Source organism: Cataglyphis hispanica, chromosome 10 (genome assembly GCF_021464435.1).
Source record: "Cataglyphis hispanica isolate Lineage 1 chromosome 10, ULB_Chis1_1.0, whole genome shotgun sequence".
NCBI classification, from domain to species: domain Eukaryota; kingdom Metazoa; phylum Arthropoda; class Insecta; order Hymenoptera; family Formicidae; genus Cataglyphis; species Cataglyphis hispanica.
Genome location: NC_065963.1, coordinates 261559 through 266626, shown reverse-complemented (window position 1 = coordinate 266626; position 5068 = coordinate 261559). Strand labels below are relative to the sequence as shown.

Genomic DNA, 5068 nt, shown 5'->3' with positions numbered 1-5068 from the left:
TTCATAATAATTATTGAGAAATCAATTATTGCGAAAATCATAAAGTAATAAAGGACTTTTCTTCTCGATTTTACCTATTTTATATCTGCACAGGACACAGATGATTCGATTGACTGGATAACTTTTTAACGAACCTAAAATACTAAACAAATGTATTCACTTTAGAAAAAGAGAGGCGCGTTGACCAACATGGCCACTATATCTTTGTATTCAGGAATAATGAAAAGTCAAATTTTTACCTCAGTATTGTACCTTTCTGATTCATAGTAATTATTTGATCTACCATTATTCGTGAACAGAAAGAAAAAAATAGCGTGGCTTCTTATAAAATATATCTATGTTTATAGGATCAGTATTTATGGATAGAACTCTTAATAAGAGAAGATATATTAATATATTGAAAAATGATAAAACCATCTTATTATAAAGAATAAAGTTTATTTGCAACTAAATAACTAATATATTAATATATTATAACTATAATTAATATATTATAACTAAAACTATATAAATATAACTTCTTATAACAATAAATAAGAGAGAGTGCTTTATTATATATTTCTTAAGTTGTTAAAGTAAATGATGCAATATAACATATTGCTTTCCATCATTGCCTTTACAAAATAACGGGTAAATAATATAAAAGGTTGGTAAAATTGATATTACTTTGACAGTTTGGTAACATTATAAGCATGAAAATGTTCACTATACATTGTACATGAAAGGACATTGCCAGATGGCAGGCAACAGTCACAACTGTGTCAAATAACAGAGTGTGACAATAACTTTAAACCTAAAAAATAATACAAGAAAAAAAATGTCAATGAAAATAAAATCATCCTTAACATTACCTTCTGAAATCTCATCACTTGTTAGAAATAACAAATTATCTTTTAAGGCCTCATATTTACTTTCTTTGTTTTTGAGAGCTTGTATAATTCGATCAAAAAAATCTTGGTAAGAGTTGTAAGCCTTAAGTTTTTGGTCAGGATATAGTAAATCAGGATATAATAAATCAAAATCTATTTCAAACTGAAATAAAAAATTTCGTATTTAAATCGAATTTATCATGCCATAAAATGCAGAGCAATAAATATTATTATATATATTAAGCAAAGTGTATCCAAGTTTTTCCTTTAGAGTGGGGTATTTATTCATATAAGTTAAAATATTCTCCACTTCTTTCTTTTCTTGTTCTACTTGTGCGATTTCTGGAATTGTTTTGCTTTTAAGCTTACTTTTAACATTAGCATTTCTTTTGTTATTATCTTTGCCTTTATTTTTGTTTGTAAACCGAGATTTAGCATGTAATTTTGCAATTCTTAGTTTAGAAGTGTCCGTCCAATACTCTACTATTGACCAAGGCTCTATGTTCTCTTCAAGAAAGTTAAGCTTTTCTTGTAGACATCATCTACTTAAATAAATTAAAACTATAGAAATGCTATAAAATTTTATAAAATAAATTACAAAATAAATTACAAAAATATAAAAAACAAAAAAGTTTAAAGTAAACACCTATTCATTTTCAATATTCATTTAACATTATTAGAAAAAAATGCAAATATAAAAATCGCACAACCAACCTTCTAAATCATCTTGAGAGTTTTGAGTCTCAGAATCTAATTAATCCTTGTTTTGATTAATAATACCGAGTGCTTTGAATTCCTTTTGAATAGAATAGTATTCTGTAATTAATTTGCTTTTAGCCAAAAGTTTCCTTCCATTTGAATATTTGTATGAAATAAAATAAAGATCCTGTCAAAATAAGATCACTATAATTGCAAAATATATATAAAAAGTGTCACTATATATATTTGATAATAACAAAGGCTACGATTTATACTATCTTACACTATCTTCTTCAAGAAATATATGTTGTATAGCACTTACAAGTTCAGCGAAGCCAGCAGTTGAAATTCTTAGAAAAGAGAAATATAAACATTCTAAGAAAAAGAGACAATTTGAAATAATTTAAAAAAAAATTATTGTAGAAGGGTTAATCTAAAATATTCGATAAATCAATATCTTATTAAACAATATAAAATCAATAGGCTTACAAATAGACTTACTTTTCAGATTTGCTTAATTCATCTTCAATAATAATTTCTGTTAATTTGTTTCTATCCTTATCCTGTTTCAAGCAAGGGCCTTGCTTCGCTAGTTGCAATATACATCTGCCCATAGCAGATTAACTTAAAAGAAGTCAAAGTTGCTGAAAAGAAGACTCAAAATTCTTGGAAAATGTAAACCAAATTTTTTAAATACACAATATGTATTGTGTACAAAAACACTTTAGAATATCAGATTATTGATAACGTACCTCACCTCGTATTACATTGGGTTCATTATTCTCTCAACTCCTTTTTTTTTTTGAAGATATATTTTTTGATATATTTGTTTCTTGAATATTTTCGAATGATAAATTTGAAGTATCCTGTGTAAATTAAATGTTCAAAAATCAGAAACTTTTGTTATACTTTTTATGAAATAAATATTTAAGGTAAATATTAAAATATTCTTACTGATTTAGATGAAGAAGGAATAGGATTATTCTCTTTTCTGTCATTAATACATGATATTTTTAAAATCGTTAATATTCTAAAATAGAGAGAAAAAATTAAGAATAAAGTAATAAGTTAAAGGAATTTTAATTACATAGAGATTTTATTTTAGATATACTTTATATTAAAAAAATTTAATATAAATTCTAGTGTATGTGTGTAATAAATTTTTTCGCCATATTCATATTATTCATATTATGTAATAGATTAGATTAGTAAAATATACCAAAAATTTTCTTTTCAATTCATACATTAACAAGCAACTATAAATTTTTATCACAAAGTTCATTTTCATTAAAAATATAAGACATATAAATTTAATATTATATATATTTTTAAACAAAAAAAACAGCTTTGTGTATATTTTAATGTTAAACGCAGATAATGGCATAAAAAAAACCTAATTTATTTTAACATAATGTACAAAAAAAAATTATATTTTGTTTCATTATTTTTATTCTGTAGTTATTCAACATATATATCTGCAATGAGAATAATTAGGTGCCTTTAATATTCTTTATAATTTTCAACACTATATTAACTAATTATGCCACATCTCTATTAATTTACTTTTACTCTCCTTAATTAATTCTTTTAAATTTTTTATAAATCTCATTCTATGGCCAGGAACTGGAATAAGAGAATGTAATATCCTTCCATTCAGGTTCTAATAGAGTTTAAAGTTCATCAACCTCTATACAATTACCTATAAAATATAAACATTTAGATATGTGATAAAATGCTTGTTTGATTGTCATATAAAGTTAACTTCTATGTTTCTCTAACACCTTTTATCAATAAATAAAAATATCACATTGTATGTCTTATATTTCCTAAATTTACATCTGAAAATAAACTTTATGATAGATATTTGATTTGAGATATTTAGATTTGAGAATGATTTATAATTATTTGTTGATGTAAAAATTATAGAGACGAGAGAATAAATTTTTGTTGTAACATAATGTGTTGAATACGAATGATGTGTAAAAGCTAATTTATTCCAATATAAATTGCGAAAAATTAATGTAATTATTTATCTGATTGAAATAGCTAATAAATAAACTTTATGATATTTATTTTCGTACTTATTTTGAAACGCCGATGCGTCGATTGATCAAGATTGATCATGATCAAGATGTCTTTAAAATATCAGGAATCATCATAACGACAATCATGTCATCGTTATTATCTGGCATGATCATAATGAACACAAATATCACAAACTTCACAAAAATACTTTTTAATGCGATTATTTTAAGACCGCGTTTTAACTTCTTCACTTTTCGCTGCTCATTGCACAATGAACCGGCACAGACTTGCATGCAGTGATGCCAGAATGTCCACGCTAGCAACACGCAACCTACAGAGTGCTTTACGCATCACATGAGTTGCTTTCCATTTATATCAAAATTCAGATAATTCTCACTTATGTCGTCATAACTCAATTGAATGCATGTTCCTTTTGATGCTGAGAAAGTGAGATTCAACTGAGTTTCTGCACACGATCGAGACCGTGTGCTTTAGTGAGTCTAGACTCACATACAAAAGTAAGGTTATAAACCTTCAATATCACTTGCAGATTCCTTTTATTCATTGAACAATTGACATTTTATCTGAGTGTAAAATACTCACATAACTGAATGACTCAGTGTCAGTTGAGTGCAAAGGGAAAGCAACTATTTACACGATTTCGCTTGTGTGTGTTCTCTTCCACTACGGGCATTCTACCATCACTACTTGCTGCGAATTAACAGTTGAGCTCGAAACATTGTTTGAAATAAAGTCAGAAAGATTGGGCGTGTCATATAAATATGTTAGGTGTGAGAATCATATATTCATTTTTCTCGCCACTAATCTTTTCTGTGTACCACAGCCAAACTTTATAACAATTATATTTGGCCTTAACATGGATAGGTATCACAGGAAAACCTTCTTTCTAAATTTCATAAACAATTCAGATAAATTCTGTCTTTATCACTTAAATTTAAATGAATTAAGTGTTGAATTAAAAATGAATTAAAACATGCGATATCACAGTACTTATTAATCATTTATTATGTACATCAGTTAATTTTGCGCACCCAGAAAATTTTTGCTATAGTTGCAAAATCACTTTTTTGAGTGTAGTAAACTGAACAAAAAAGTCCTTTACCATTTTTTTCTAATGTTTAATAAAACAGTTATTCTTGAGTAAAATCTAATCAATCAGTCGACCAAGCGCATGTCGGTGAGATGCGCGTCTAGTAGTATGTGTGAACGTTCTGCTGTACAGCGGCACACCACTACCAGGCGCGCGGCTCACTGACGTGTGTCCGACTCCACTATCAGACGCGCGGCTCACTGAGATGTGTCCGACTATGTCTTCCAAAATACGCTAAAAATATTGACAATACTATTTTCGCATTCCAAAATTATTTTCAGCGTACTATAAGAGAATAATAATTACTATCTTTTTAACGAAAGTAGATCCTATGGAATTGCTGACTTCTGGCTGATTCTACACA

The 5068-nt window shown here is 27.2% G+C and overlaps 1 long non-coding RNA gene across 8 annotated transcripts; it reads right to left on the bottom strand.

The window, feature by feature from the left end:
- Positions 1–418: 418 nt before the first annotated feature.
- LOC126852304 (uncharacterized) lies at positions 419–4315 on the bottom strand. Of its 8 annotated transcripts, none has more exons than XR_007687806.1 (8): positions 3650–4315; positions 2523–2598; positions 2321–2434; positions 2070–2212; positions 1891–1943; positions 1584–1755; positions 852–1411; positions 419–793 (listed from the first exon to the last, which is right to left on the bottom strand). It is a non-coding gene; the product is annotated as an uncharacterized LOC126852304 (long non-coding RNA). The 8 variants fall into 8 exon arrangements; XR_007687807.1 differs by having other exon boundaries at positions 419–1032; positions 1239–1411; XR_007687804.1 differs by having other exon boundaries at positions 419–1411; positions 1852–1943.
- Positions 4316–5068: the final 753 nt, after the last annotated feature.